The sequence below is a fragment of the Colobus angolensis genome, unplaced genomic scaffold (genome assembly GCF_000951035.1).
Source record: "Colobus angolensis palliatus isolate OR3802 unplaced genomic scaffold, Cang.pa_1.0 Scaffold165, whole genome shotgun sequence".
In the NCBI taxonomy this organism is placed as follows: domain Eukaryota; kingdom Metazoa; phylum Chordata; class Mammalia; order Primates; family Cercopithecidae; genus Colobus; species Colobus angolensis.
In genome coordinates, this window is record NW_012114766.1 from 3,509,439 (window position 1) to 3,525,206 (window position 15,768).

General features: G+C 38.5%; 1 protein-coding gene across 1 annotated transcript in view; it reads right to left on the reverse strand.

The window, feature by feature from the left end:
* Window positions 1-15,768, reverse strand: part of CSMD1 (CUB and Sushi multiple domains 1) — a 2,081,403-nt gene that overhangs the window by 656,782 nt on the left and 1,408,853 nt on the right. The window lies entirely within an intron of this gene.

Here is a 15,768-nt window from a genome sequence, read left to right on the forward strand (position 1 = left end):
ATGCGTGTGTGTGCATGGGTGTGTGAGTGTGCGTGTGTGGTTGTGTGTGCATGTGTGCATGTGCACGCGTGTGTGTGCTGGTGTGCGTGCAGGTGTGCGTGAGTGTGCATGCACGGTGTCTGTGTGTGTGCGCATGCACGAGTGTACGTGTCTGCGGGTGTGTGGGTGTGTGCGTGTGTGTGCACGGGTGTGTGTGCCTGTGTGTGTGCACGTGTGAGTGAGTGTGTGTGTGATGGGGGCCACTGTACATATTTAAAGGTCGTAAATGATAAACATAGTGAAATGATTACCCCTTTGTATGTGCCTGTGCTGAGTACACCTGAGATCTACCCTCTGAGCAAATTCCAAGATGCAACACAGCATTACTAATCCCACCTCAGCATTAGTAACCCCAACACAGTATTATTAACCCCAACACAGCATTGTTAACCACAACACCACATTGTTAATTAACCACAGCCTCATGCCATACATCAGATCCCTAGGTTTATTCATCCTATGTAACTGCAGCTTTACACCTTTAACCATATCTCCATTTTCCTTTGAGTATCTGTTGCATGCCCAGATTGGCGCCAACCTCTACCTTGTGTTCCTCTCTTCTTTCACCATGTGGTCCTTCCCGCTTGGCACAAGCAACTCCCACTTCTTTCCTCCTGTCTTTCATCAAAATCTGCTGGGAGCAACAGATCTGACAAACTCTTTCATAAAAAAGAAGGTATGATGGAGCGAGATGGTTGACCACCTTCCCCTTCCGGAGGTAGCTACATTCCAGCACAGCAGAACGTCTCAAAGCAAGAGTGTTAGTCTCTACAATTCGTATTCACGGCAAGCTCCTGGAAGCATCATTGTGAGGGCAGGACAGATGGACCACCATAAGGGGCACCTCCTCAGCTTATCACTAAGGGTAGAGCTGGTTCTGAATGCTTGCTGCACACTTAACAAAAGTTTAGCAGGTAAAGAGAGTGAGAAATTAATTTAACACACATACACATAACTGCAGGTGGCATCAGCAAGCTGAAAACTGACAGGTCATCACTTCCCAAATCTTTCCAGGTATCTGCCTTTCTCTTTTTCTCCTTTTCCTCCCCACTAGTATAAATGGGAAGTGTAGGTTAAATTCCTCATAACATTTAGAATTTGGTGCCAAAGGGCATTTAATGCTGTTGAAGGGTGGAGCGGGTGGATTTATTACCTTTAGATCCTAGTTAAATTGAGAAACCATCTAACTAGCTACTCTATTTCCCCTAGAATATGAATACAGAAACTTAAAAGGTCTCTAAACTGCAGTTCTCAGCAAGGGTCAAGTGTATCAGAATCACCCAGGGTTGACTGGAAAAGGGACCTCTTCAAACTGTCACAGGCTACCCCCCAGGGACTATGAAATGTCATCCTGGGGATAGGGTGCTCCCATTTACTCACCCAGCTTGCCACTATATTCTTTACGATGCCAAGCAAGTATTATTGCTGATGGCAGTGGAAAACCACTGGTGACCCGAGAGGATAAGAGACAGAAAACCATTGCTCTGGTCCAAAGCGAAAGTCTGCAGGGGCAGTAATCTTACTGAGGGATCCACAGCACCCACCTCTATTCCCACTCTATCACCGGATTCAATCATAAATAGCAGTCATTTTTCTACCATGAATGTTTTGCAACATTCGTGTACATGGTATGCAATATTTTGAACATGATATTTTATTAATTAAATGATTTCAATACAGTAAAGAAAAAAATGGTTTTGCTATCTGATTGAAAATGTGGATAGAGAGGAAGGAATTGATTGCAATGTCAAGAAAAGTAAAGAACTATTCCAAGGGGGTTTCTGCACTGATCTCTGTGTGCACAAATCAGCTGTGATTGGACGTTCTTCATTCATCCCCCATGATCTCCTGGCAGCAAGCTTGATACCAGGTCATACATGCTACAAAGCTCCATGACTCCTGCATATCACTGCTAGATGTAGGTTTGCCTCTGGTTTCTGAGATCCACCAGCATTGCATCACGGTGTCTGTGGGATTCCTGTTCATGGGAGCTGCTCATTGGCCTTGCATCTTTATAATTTTTCCCAGAACATTATTGATGGAGGCCAAGGTTTGGTAGCATTTTTGCTGTGGGGAAACAAATCAGCTGCCCGTATTCTTCCAGCTTCTGCAGACATACAGGAGCTGTAGAAGACAGCAGATACTGAAAGTGTTTTCCAATGATGAGGTTTCCCTACACCTTATCAGATGACATTTATGCTATCAAACAGGTTTTCAAAAGCAAGCCCACCTGTGTTTAGTCACCTGTCTCTAATCTCATATCATGGATGACAAACACCAGGTAGGCCAATGGTTACCAACCTCGCTTGCACATCAGAATCGCAGGAGGCGCTTATAAAAGTCCTAACACTGAATTACCTACACTAGTTACCGTAATCTACTTCAGAATAAGATTCTGCAAAATTTTCATGACTCTGTTTAGGGGTGTCAACAAACTTTAAGACTAAAGGAAGCCTGTGAAATCATCAGTAATATGCAGAAGACTTACCAACTATAGGAACAATATTAAAGCAGTGAGCATTGAATAACAACCAGTGCATTGATTGGGGGGCCGTTCTCCCTGCTCCCTGATTTTTCCAATTCGTTTGAAAACTCTTCAGAATTTCAGGTGATTCATTTTGTTTCGCCCTACGTCTTCACCAGAAATGTGTTGAAGGAAAGGAGAGAGTTAGTGTTCACAGATCAGAGAAAGTGTGATAGGACATTCTGTCTATAGTGATCACGTTCACAGGGACAGGAAGTACAATGGTGGTTGCCAGGAGATGTGGGTTGGGGAGGATGGGAAGTTACGGCTTTATGGGTTTGGAGTTTCAGTTTTGCAGGATGAAAAGAATTCTGGAGATGGATAGTGGTCATGGTTGTACGACCACGTGAATGTGTTAATACCATTGAACTGTACATTTAAAATGGTCAGGATGCTAAATTTTATATTATGTGTATTTTATCACAAGTAAAATCCTTATGCCTGGTCCATCTTCCTGACCTATTAAACCAGAACCTTCGGGGTAACTGGAGTGTGTTTAATGGCACAGTTTAGAGCCCCCAGGAAAACCAGATCACTTTCTTTCTCTAGGGCAGATCAGTGAACACTAATTCTCTTCTTCCTTCAATAAATTTCTGGGGGAGGCATAGAGGAAAACAAAATAAATCACCCCAGATTCTGAAGCATTTTTAAAGGAATTAGAAAAATTAGGGAGCAGGGAGAATGGCCCCCAAATCAATGCACTGGTTGGTTATTGAACATTCACTGCTTTAACATTGTTCCTAAACTCTTTTGCATATCACTGATGATTATCTCACAGGTTTCCCTTAGCCTCAAAAGTTGTTGACAAGCCTGAACAGAGCTATGTATTTTTTGCAGACTCTTATTCTAGAGTAGAATACGGCAAACACATGACTAGGAGGCACAGTGTGTTTTATCTCTAATGTATGGAAGAAATAATCCCATCTCCTATTTCAACCCATTCTTTCACAGATGAAGAATTAAAAAAAAACACACAGAAAAAGTATTACAGAAGGTCATTTTGAGGACCTTTGGATTCAAATAGTCCCCAAGATGTCATATCTGATGATCACAACCAAGTGGGCTTTTTGTTGATAATTCATCAACTATCTTTTTGCATTTTGAAGCTAATACATTAATATAGGCTTAAGTAACAATCACCTATTTTCTCAGAAGACTATTTAAATGGATATTTTGTTGTGATGAAAACCTTAGTTTTCTACCGCAGATATTGAAAAGACCACGGAAGAGAGAGGGAGGACATTCCACCAGCCCCATTTGGTGACTTGTTTATCAGAAGCAGGTTTAGCCACATAAATATTATCTGAAACATCCACAGTGTTCATTTTTCAAAGTGACCTAAAGGCTTCACGAAGTGTCAATGGGATGTTATCGGTTGTGAAATTTCTCAAGTAGTTCTTAAAAATGCGGCTGATGCCCTTTGAAAGAGCAGTAATCGTTGGCAAATATTTTTCCTAGTCTAGTTCAGTTTCCTAGTAACCATGAATTCCCCTCCAAAACCTACAGGCATAGGAATATGTTACGTCGCTTAAATTTTTTTCAGTTGTAAAAACACTTTGGACCATGGCAGGGGACTTAGGTGCTGCAGACTCAAACGCAGCATGTCAGGAAAGGCCTGCGAGCCAAAGCCTGCTTTTTTTATATGACAAACCTGGACCGAGTGCTCAAGCCCACTTTGTCCTCCTGCACTTTACTATTTCTCCCCACTTTGTCCTCCTCCACCTTACTGTTTTCTCCACTAGGCAAGAGAATAAAAATCACTTACAGAAACAAACACTGGTTCAAGAAATAAGATCATGCTTGAGTTTCAAAAAATAAAAGATAGTTCTTTGTCTTCCACCTAGGGACATGGAGTGGAAAGGGATTATGTCACAAAAGGGGGAATTTTTTTCCAACAAGAAACCAGCTTCAGTGTTTTTAAAATTCCCTCTTGTATTCATTATAGTTCTCGAATTATCTTTAAAAAAAAACAAAACAAAAACTCTGATATATGGGCTTGATTCTAACTTTACAAACGCTTCTTCTATTAGTAAATTTTTTAGTTGATGGGAAAAAGGAATAATAATCCCAATCCAATGATGTCCATATTTTCCATTTTTTCTTCTAGTTGTACATAAATGATCTAGCAAATGGTCAGAGCTTAGTGCTTAATACACTATATGTTGCAAAGAAACAGCAGCTTTTTTATTGGGAATAATTATATTCTTACAAGTTTACTTGTAAATCAAAATTTTGCATATCGAATCAGTATTTATTGTTGCCTTAAAACCTGTAAATGTAAATGCATTCCTGATATAAAAGTAAAATTAAATGACTTAGTAAATAATGGCCAAATGCTTTCTTTGAGGCAAGCTCTATACTGAACACTGGAAATGTGATAGTGAATAAAACAAAGTTCTTCTCTTTATGGGGCTTACAGTCTTGTGAGGAGATAGAAAATATGTAGACATGAACTATGCTCAGTCAAGTAAGATTGGAAGCATAGACATGCATAGAATTTCTGGCTGGTCAGTGTTAGAAAGTGAAAGGAAAGGACAGAGGGAGGAAGGCTGCAGGGATGAAAGGTCCATTTCATATAGTGTGGCCTGGAAGTAGCACAGAACAGGTACCTCAGGGGGTGGCGCTCCAAATTCTAAGATCTGGATTTTTAATGCTCAACATATAATAGATCTCTTAGCATTGCTGAGAAGGCAGAAGGTGTCAACATATCATGGAAAACACGAGAAGGATCATAGAAATGAAGATGTGCTAAAGAGGAGAGCCAGTATTACATAGGATACCAACCGAGAGATCAGTGTATGCATCTGCTCTAACTTTATAAGTATGTGAAGTTTATAAAGTATATAAATGATGAAAAATAAAATAGTAAGCAAGAAAAAGAATCAAAGAAGTGAAAAAGCAGGCGGACATACAGGAAGGGAATAGCTAGAGGTCCCTAGACATCTCTCCACTCTACTCTCCATCAGGAGAGAAACATGACATCAGTGCCCTTGGACACACAGGCATAACCTGAGTGTGTAGCTTTATTGCTTGTGGTATCCAAGGGCATCAATGTGATAGCATTTATCTCTTGATGAAGAGAATAGCGAGAGTTATCTAGGGGGCTCTAGCTACTCCCATGCTGTGTGTTCACCTGCTTTTGGGCTTGATTCTTTTCACAACAAAACTTATAATGTGCCTGTGGTTTCTCTCATTTCTTCATCATTTAAAAAATGATTCAATAACACAACTTAATAGAAAGCTTTATTTTTATTTTTTTGAGAAGGAGTCTCGCCCTCTCACCCAGGCTGGAGTGCAGTGGTGTGATCTCTGTTCACTGCAGCCTCCGCCTCTAAGGTTCAAGAGATTCTTCTGCCTCAGCCTCCTGAGTAGCTGGGACTACAGGTGCACGCCACCATGCCTGGCTAATTTTTGTATTTTCAGTATAAACAGGGTTTCCCTATTTTGGCCAGGCTGGTGTCGAACTCTTGACCTTGTGATTCACCCACCTTGGCCTCCCAAAGAGCTGGGATTGCCGGCGTGAGCCACCACACCTAGCTGAAAGCAATTCTTACTGAAAAGAACACCAGATTTACTCCCTGGTCTCTACACAATCTCTAAGTACAATTCTTTACATTTTCATATAACAAGAGACAGGTGCCTCTGCTCTCACTGGAGCTGACCTACAATGGAGAAATAATAAAACCATTGCAGCAATACTGTAATAACTATAAATAAAATTATCAATATGCTACAAGGAATGAAGATAACTAAATGTGGAAACTAGAAATGAGCAGTTCTTTATCAAAACACACGGGCTATGGATTTGTCTCTGCTTCTTATTGACTATGTGATTTTTTTTCCCTTAATGTACTCCAGTTTCTCCTTCCATTTGATGACACATAATTCATAAAGCATATTTCAAAACAGAATGAAAAATAAACATGGGATCCTTGAGATTAAAATATGCTAAGACAAAGAACAGATGTTATTAGCATGAATAATAACAGGCACATATCAAATACATAAATTAACTATTTAGTTTTTTAAGTCATAAATATCACTCAACCCCCAAATTCCCTTTAGAACCTATGTTACGACTCTTTATTTTTAATTGTTAATCTATTCTCTGATGAGCAGTGGTTAACTTGATTGGTTTAGTAGACTATTAATGAGGTGATGTCCATATATCCCTAGAAACTGGCTTGCTAGCCTAAATTTAATCCATTCAACAGAGAAGGCTTCTACCTTGTGCTGGGTCCGGTCATATAAAATACAATCAATAGGGCCTCTCCCCTTTCCTTCAAAACCGCATGACTGTAATGAGAAACCCAAAGATGCTGGGAAACGTTGAAATCGTGAGATGACATGAAGTTGGGAGTAAAGAGCTCCTCGTTCTGCAGAGAGAAGCCAACCCTGTGGGTGGGAGAGGACAGAGATGGGCCAAGGTGAAGTCACTTGTCTTTTAAGGACAGGATGCAGTCTGAGAAATGCATCGTTAGGCAATTTAGTGGTTGTGCGAACATCAGAGTGCCCTTACACACACCCAGATGGTGTAGCCTGATATACCTGGGCTTTATGGTACAGCCCAGGGCTCCCAGACTCTGAACCCAAACGCCATGTGACTGGAATGAATATTGCAGACAATTGTAACACAGTGGTAAGTGTTTGTATATCTAAGTATATCTAAACATAGAAAAGGAGCAGAAAAAATATGGTATGAAAGACAGAAAATGTCTCATTCATATAGAGTACTTACTCCCTATGAATGGAGCTGGCAGGGTGGGAGGTGCTCTGCGTGAGTCAGTGAGTAAGTGGTGAGTGAATGTGAGGGCCTAGGACATGTCTGTACACTCCTGCAGACCTTAGAAACACTGTATCCTTGGGCCACAATAAATTTACTGTTTTTCTTTTTTCAATAATAAATTAACCTTAACTTACTGAAACATTTTTACTTTGTTTTAATTTTTTTTTTTTTTTTTTTTTTTTTTTTTTTTTTTGAGATGGAGTCTCACTCTGTCTCCAGGCTGCAGTGCTGCAGTGCAGTGGCATAATCTTAGCTCACTGCAACCTCCACCTCCTGGGTTCAAGCGATTCTCCTGTCTCAGCCTCCCAAGTAGCTAGGACTATAGGCGCGTGCCACCACACCCACCTAATTTCTTGTTGTTGTTGTTCTGTTTTGTTTTTCTGTGGAGACAGAGTCTCACTCTGTCACCTAGACTGGAGTGCAGTGGCGCGATCTCAGCTCACTGCAAGCTCCGCCTCCTGGGTTCACGCCATTCTCCTGCCTCAGCCTCCCAAGTAGCTGGGACTACAGGTGCCTGCCACCACACCCAGCTAACTTTTGTATTTTTAGTAGAGATGGGGTTTCACCATGTTGGCCAGGACGGTCTCGATCTCTTGACTACATGATCCGCCCACCTCAGCCTCTCAAAGTGCTGGTATTACAGGTGTGAGCCACCGTGCCTGGCCTATTGTGTTACACGTTTTAACTTGTGACTCTTCTGTAATAATACTCAGTTTAAGACACAAACACATAGTGCAGCTGTACAAAAGTGATTTTTCTTCATATTTTTATCTCATAAGCTTTTTTCTATTGTTCTTTTTACTTTTTAAACCTTTTTGTTAGAAACTAAGACATGAATACACGCACTAGCCTAGGCCCGCACAGCGCCAGCATCAATATCACTGTTTTCCACCTCCACACCTTGTCCCACTGGAAAGTCTTCAGGGGCAAGGACACGCATGAATGAAGCTGTCATATCCAATGATCACAATTCCTTCTTCTGGATACCACCTGAAGGACCTGCCGGGGGCTGTTTACAGTTAACTTTTGTGTTTTTTATAAGCTGATGGAGTATACTCTAAAATAACAGTAGAAAGTATACCATTGTAAATGCATAAACTAGTAAGACAGTCATTAATTCTCATTATCAAGTATGTGCTGGTCTTTTCTGTGACTGGCAGCACAGTACATCTGCCTTACATCAGGATTGCCACAGACATGTGAGTACTGCTCTGTCCTGGGAGGGAGCAGGGCTAGGAGATCACCAGGCAATGGAAACCTTTCAGTTCCATTAAAATCTTAAGAGAAAACCATCATATATGCAGTCCACTGTTAGGCAGTGTATAACTGGATATTCTATTTACAAAAAGCACAAAAAAAATAGGGAGAACTATTCCGTCTCAGTCAGTTTTGCCTATTAAAGCCCCTCCTCTGTTTCTCCATTAACTGGCAATACTCCTTTGTGGAAAGACTCTCCACTGAGAAGAATCAGCGTGGGTGGTGTGGGTGGGGCAGAAAGGAGATGATACTTGAGGAAGAACATGACTAAGAAGTAAAGGAAGTGACTGGGTGCAGTGGCTCATGTCTGTAATCTCAACACTTTGGGAGGCCAAGGCAGGCGGATCACCTGAGGTCAAGAGTTCAAGACCAGCCTGGCCAACCTGGTAAAACCCTATCTCTAAAAATACAAAATAATTAGCCAGGCATGGCGGCATGTGCCTGTATTCCCAGCTACTTGGGAGGCTGAGGCAGGAGAATTGCTTGAACCCGGGATGTAGAGGTTGCAGTGACCCTAGATCATGCCACTGCACTCTGGGTCACAGAGCAAGACTCCTTCTCAAAAAAAAAAAAAAAAAGTAAAGGAAGAAAGACAGGACACTGAAGGTGGGCAGGTGCCGCCTGCAGAGGAGGTAGTGTCAGGACAGATACTGCAGCTCATGCAGAATCAGGGCTGTAGTCACATGAAGTTCTTTATGGACAGTTATCAAGGGGGTCACATTGTGGACGAAAAGATAAAAGGGACATGAAAGCAGTTAAGAAGCACAAGTTTCCGAGAATTCAGGGAGCTCCCTAAGTTCAGTTTCAGCATCTTTGAAATGTTCTTAAAAGGATAGAAGGATTTGAAATTATATATTTAAAAAATATGGCTGGGCACTGTGGCTTATGCCTGTAATCCCAGCACTTTGGGAGGCCAAGATGGGTGGATCATGAGGTTAGGAGTTTGAGACGAGCCTGGCCAATATAGTGAAACTCCGTCTCTACTAAAAATGCAAAAAAAGTAGCCGGGCATGGTAGTACACGCCTGTAATCCCAGTTACTCAGGAGGCTGAGGCAGGAGAATTGCTTGAATTGAGAGGTGGAGGTTGCAGTAAGCCGAGATCATGCCACTGCACTCTAGCCTGGGAGACAGAGTGAGACATTGTCTCCAAAAAAAAAAAAATAAATAAATTGTAATGTCCAGCAGTGTGCATCACGGCCAGTGCTAGTCTACAGGGATCCGTGGTGCCAATTACAACATGAGACACCCCTCACAGTGATCAGTTAAAGCAAGACTGTCCTTCTGTTCAGCATATGCAACGCATGCTAAGCTGCATGACTTGGAACACTGAGCTCAAGGGCAAATTTCAACCATACCTTGACTCCTCATTGACTACTGTGTGAAGTCTGCAAACTACACCCCCCTTTCCAGTGGTCCTGCAGAGTGGGTGTAAAAACTTTTATTATAATTATCTGTGTTACAAACTATCAAGGTCAACAGGAGCTTTGAGATCAGTAGGATTCCAGATTAAATTCCCAGCTCTGACTCTGACTAGATATAGCACTTTGTTAGGTTAGCATTCTGAATTTCAACGCTTCTACTTATAAAAATGAGGAAAACTTACATCTGCTTGGACATAGGCTACATATCCTGTTAGCACAGAAAGATAGATGAACAATAGATGCCAGTACACACCCATAAATTCTCAATGCCTGTCCGAGCTCCCTCCCTCAGATATTGGTATTTGAATACTTCCATCAATCTTACTCATAAATATTCAGTTGTAATGAATACACTTTGTCTTTTAGACAATGGTCTATGTTGAAAAATACTGTCAGAAAACTGTCCCCAAACTGACTTGAATTCAAATAAGCAAGCTTTGTATTTTATGCTTTATTTTCTTTAGGTATCTTATAGATAATGATAGAATTAATATTTAGATTGTCTATGGAAAAGGGATTTCTCAAGAAACCAGAATAATATTATAAATGAAACCAGAGGAGGAATATTTTACCAACCTAAAAAAGTGAACTCTTTTTAATAAAAACAGCCCCAAGTTACATATTTACAAAGGCTACACTGCAAATGAGCTCATCTACCCATCTCGACCATGTTGGTTGTTAGTTTGGATTACATGATTAGTCATTAGTTTTGATTATAAGGATTTAGAAAATAAAACTGAATTACCTTTCATTAAAGAGAGTCTCAAAAGACTATTGAAAAGTATCTTCCCTCCTTTTTTTTTTTTCTTTTTTTTTGGGGACAGAGTCTTGCTCTGTCCCCCAGGCTGGAAGGCAGTGGTGTGATCTCAGCTCCTGAGTTCAAGTGATTCTCCTGCCTCAGCCTCCCAAGTAGCTGGGACTACAGGTGCACACCAACATGCCCAGCTAATTTTTGTATTTTTAGTAGAGACAGGGTTTCACCATGTTGGTCAGGCTGGTCTCGAAATCCTGACCTCGTGATCCACCCACCTCAGCCTACGGCGCCCAGCCTTCCCTCCTTTTAAAACATCATCATTCACTGTGTTGCCATTTCCATTGACAGTGCAAAAACAATGATGGGAAAAACTGATGCCAATTTTGCACCAGGCAACAGCACCAGGCAGTAGCAGAGAAAAGGTCCAGTGTCACTTAAGAAAGTCCTTGAGGGAGCAGGGAAAATGATTGTTTTAATAAATCGTAACACTTGAATACGTAATGCGTCTCTGGGGCATGGTGAAGTCTGAGGGAGTTCTGGAGAAACAAACATCTATGTAATTGTTTCAGTTTTGAGTTGAGCTGGCTGCTTGGTTTTCTATTGAACTCCTTTTTATTTAAAGAATGACAGACAAACTATCACTGCTAAGATTTGAGTATTTGTCAGGTGTTTATAAAAACTGAATGAGTCTTTTACTTCAAGGAAAATGACTGACAAAATTTGAGCCCATGACAAATTTAAAGTTTTCTAATTTTCATTAGAAATAAAATTGTAATTTTCATTTCTAATTTTCTAATGAAAATTGGAAACTTTTCAAAAGATTGTATCTACCATCATGAGTTTGACAGTTTTTCAATGCTTACAGATCTTTCTAATGAAATACATGATAATATCAACAAATGTATTTTTAAAGATAATTTATAGGACAATGTATAAATATTTGAAAGAATTCATAACTTGATGAATTACTATTTTCAAGTGACCGATGTATGAGGTACGAAATCATGCACATACAAAAAAATTAATTCAGGAAAGAAGTTCAACCAATAAATTTTGATGTAAGAAAATAAAAAATGTTTATTTTCAAAATCCCATATTCAAATGGCATCTAAAATTTAAGATGATTATCATTTGCCAATTTTTGTTATAGTGTTAAATAATATATTCAGTCATATAAGAAAAGATTCTAAAATCTAATTTTTTTTTCAGCTATATGTAAAGCTGGATTTTTAAAAAATATTTTATTAAAACAATATTGTGCAACAGATTGAATACAGAAGCATATATAACAATCCATATAAAATATTATACACTAACAATAATTCAAAGAAAGCTAAAATGGCTATGAAAATGTAAGCCAAATGTGGTTTCAGAGTAAAAAATATTACTCAGGATAAAGAAAATCATTTCATAATTTAAAAGGTATTAAACAAAAATATATGGCAATTTTAAACATTTGTGTACCTAACAAAAGAGCTTCAAAATACATGAAGCAAAAACTGATAAAGCTGCAATGAGAAATGGCAAATTCACAATTTTAATAGATTGTTTAGATAAATCTCTCTCAATAACAGATTTGACAAGTGACGAGAAAATTAGTAAGGATCTCAAAGCCTTGAACAACACTGTCAACCAACTTGATCTAACTGACATTTATGGAACACTTCACCCAACAACACTAAAATATGTGTTATTTTCAAGTGGTCATAGAACATTTACCAAGATAGAGCATATTCTTGCCCATAAAACAATTATCAAAACATTTTTAAAAGTTTGGATCTTATAAAGCATAATCTCTAACCATGCAGATCCTTGGAAAATGTCCAGATATGTGGAAACAAAATAGGAAACTTTTAAATAAATCATGGAATGAAAAAGTAATCAGAAGGGAAAATATAATGTAATTTAAGCTGCATGAAAATAAAAACACAGCTTATCAAAATTGAAGAGATGCAGCCAAAGCATTCTTTAGAGGAAAATTCATAGCAGTAGACACCCATATTTAGAAAGAATAAAGGTCTTAAAGTACTGACCTCAGCTTCAACCTTAAGAGACTAGAAAAAGAAGAACAAATGGAGCCCATAGTAAACAGAGGAAATAAATTAATAAGAGGTCAGAGCAGAAAGCAATGAAATTGAAGACAAACTAAACAACAGATAAACGTATATAAAAATAAATTGCATTTTTTGGAGAAGTTCAATAATGTTGACATGTTAATAGCCAGATGGAACAAGTAAGATTTTTTAAAAATTACGAATATCAAGAATTTGAGCTGTGAAATTGCTACTCATTTATAGGATAATAAAGAAAAATAAGAATAATTTTAAGCCAACAAATTTGACAACTTAGATGAAATTTTAAAATTTCTTGAAAGATACATACTCTCAAAGCTCACTGAAGTAGAAGTAGATAGTCTACATAAACCTGTATGTAGAAAAGAAGTTCAACCTGTAATTTAAAACCTACTTGTAGGAAAATTCCAATTCCAGGTAGCTTCCCTGGTGAATCATTCCAAACATTTAGCAATGAAATATTAACAATTATACACAAACTCTTCTATGGTATTCCAGAGGACCGAACATTTTTCAATTAATTTTGAGACCATTATTACTCCAACAGGAACAAAAAAAAAGTCTTTGTAAGAAAAGACTACTGTCTATGATAACTCACAAACATACCTGTAAAAAACTAAACATGTTAACAAGTCAAATTCAATAATCCATGAAAAGAAAAATACATCATTACAAATTAATTTTATTCCAGAATATTAGTTTATTTTTAACATTGGGAAATCAGTTAAGTCCTCACATTCACAAAATATATAAACAAAAAATGGTCATCTCAATAGATGTAGAAGCAGCTTTTGAAAAAATTCCAAATTCATGTCTGATTAAAACACACACACACACACCCTTCAAAAAATTACAAATAGAAGGATAGTTCCTCAACCAAATAAAGGGCATCTATGAAAAACCAACAAGCAATGTTATAATTATAATGAAAGCCAGAATACTTTCCACCTTAGCTCAGGAATAAAGGCAGAGATGTCTCACCATTTCTATTCAGTCTTGTAAAATAGTTTCTAACCACTGCACTTAAACAAGAGAAAGAAATTTAAAAATTCAGATTGGAAAGCAAAAATTAAAAATCCTTTTAGTTATAGATAACAAAATTACCTAGGGAGAAAGTTCTAAGAAATCTATCAAAAAAGGTACTATAACTAGCTTATCTCTGTTATATATATATTTGTATACACATACACACACCATAGATGATACAAATAACATTTTACATGTGTATTTAATTTAAGAGAAAATTTAATCTTTCAAAGCATTTTCCCAGGTGTTACCATATTTGATTGCTATTGCTACAAACATAGAGACATATAAACAACATAATGATTTCCCAAAAAGCTAGGAAAGTGATAGATTGAAATTATGTTCTGAGATAAAGTTCTACAGAAACCTTATCTATATTCCACCCCTGACGGGCCATACATCTGCACAACCTAGATTCTCGCTACCTCCACCCCAGCCAGATCAACACAGCACTCAGAGTTAATGTACATCCTGAATTTAAACCTCTTTTTCAGAAATAAGTCTAATCTGAGAATGAAATGGAGTAAAGATTGGCTGACTCACCTAGGATATGATTGAAAGTTTCATTATTGCCCTTGTGCTAAGGATACATTGGTACCTGAATATTCACAACTTCCCTGTTAACTTTTATAGCTAATCATTTTCTCTGTCATTTTTTTTTTAACATGAAATGCAATTTGAAGAATTTGGCATTCTCAGATATGAGTTAATTTGTTTTTAAAATACAGCTCTGCAAAATTGATCAAAGAAGTTTCTAGGTTTCTGGGATTACAGGATACAAGATGGGCAGTTCCCCTGATAGACAAAGTACATTTGATACGGAGAAGAGTTTATTTGTGTCACACACAGTTTTAGTCACTGAAGATGCAAATATAAGACACTCTTCATTCTGGAGACACTTAAGACAGGTGAGAAAACAGATGGGTGAGCACATTGTGATGGTGCTCTGTTGTCAACTCTAACAAAGGGGCACAGAAGGAAAGGGAAGGGAAGCAGGAAGAAGATTTTTCCTCAACAAGAGGGACATGAAAGAGGTGACTGTTGACACAAGGAAGGAAGACATAGAATGAAAAGCCCTTGGAAGAATGTGCAATTTTATCGGGTTGTTTTGTTTTTGAAAGATATAAAATTCCTGAATGACTTCAAATGATCACTGTTTTATAATATGATACTGGAAACCAGCATCCTTCTTTTAGCTATGAGCTGGTGCATCCATGCACCACACTCACTGGATTGCTCATAACTCTTCACAACCAACTCTTCCTCTGGAGAACTTCCCTGAGCCAAAGGAAGGAAGTCATTGATTGACAGGCAGGAAGGTGGGTACAAAAGGTGAGGCCTGCTTGTCAGTACAACTTGTACCCCAGAACTCCCCATGGGAACAGACTGAAGTGAGTCTCCAGTAAAAGCGTCTTTCTGCTTAGCTTTTTACTCCAATTCTATTCCACTTCCTCTACTCTGCTCCTCCTGAGAGCACTTTTCCAATAAATTACTTCAATAAGAATTTTCATCTCAAGCTCTGCCTCAGAGGGACTTCAGCGAAACCACAAACTTCTTATATATTAGTCAAGATGTGCAAGAGTTAACCTATATCCATTCCAACACTCTATTTCTTCATATCTATACTTTGTATCCTTTTCATGTAAAATAATACACCATTTTACCAACTTCATTATAGACACACTGCCATTTTTTTGTTTTTCTATTCCTTTTAAAACTACCGTTGTTACTCCAATTTTATTAAATAACATTCCTTCTTCCTTCTCTAATAGTATCAGTACTTTTCTTCCATTTGTAGGCCACTTCAGTAGCCTTAGCTTTCTGAATCTTTTCTGAACTTTTTTCAAAAATGGTGACATTGTAAGAAGGAAAAACACATATCTTGCTT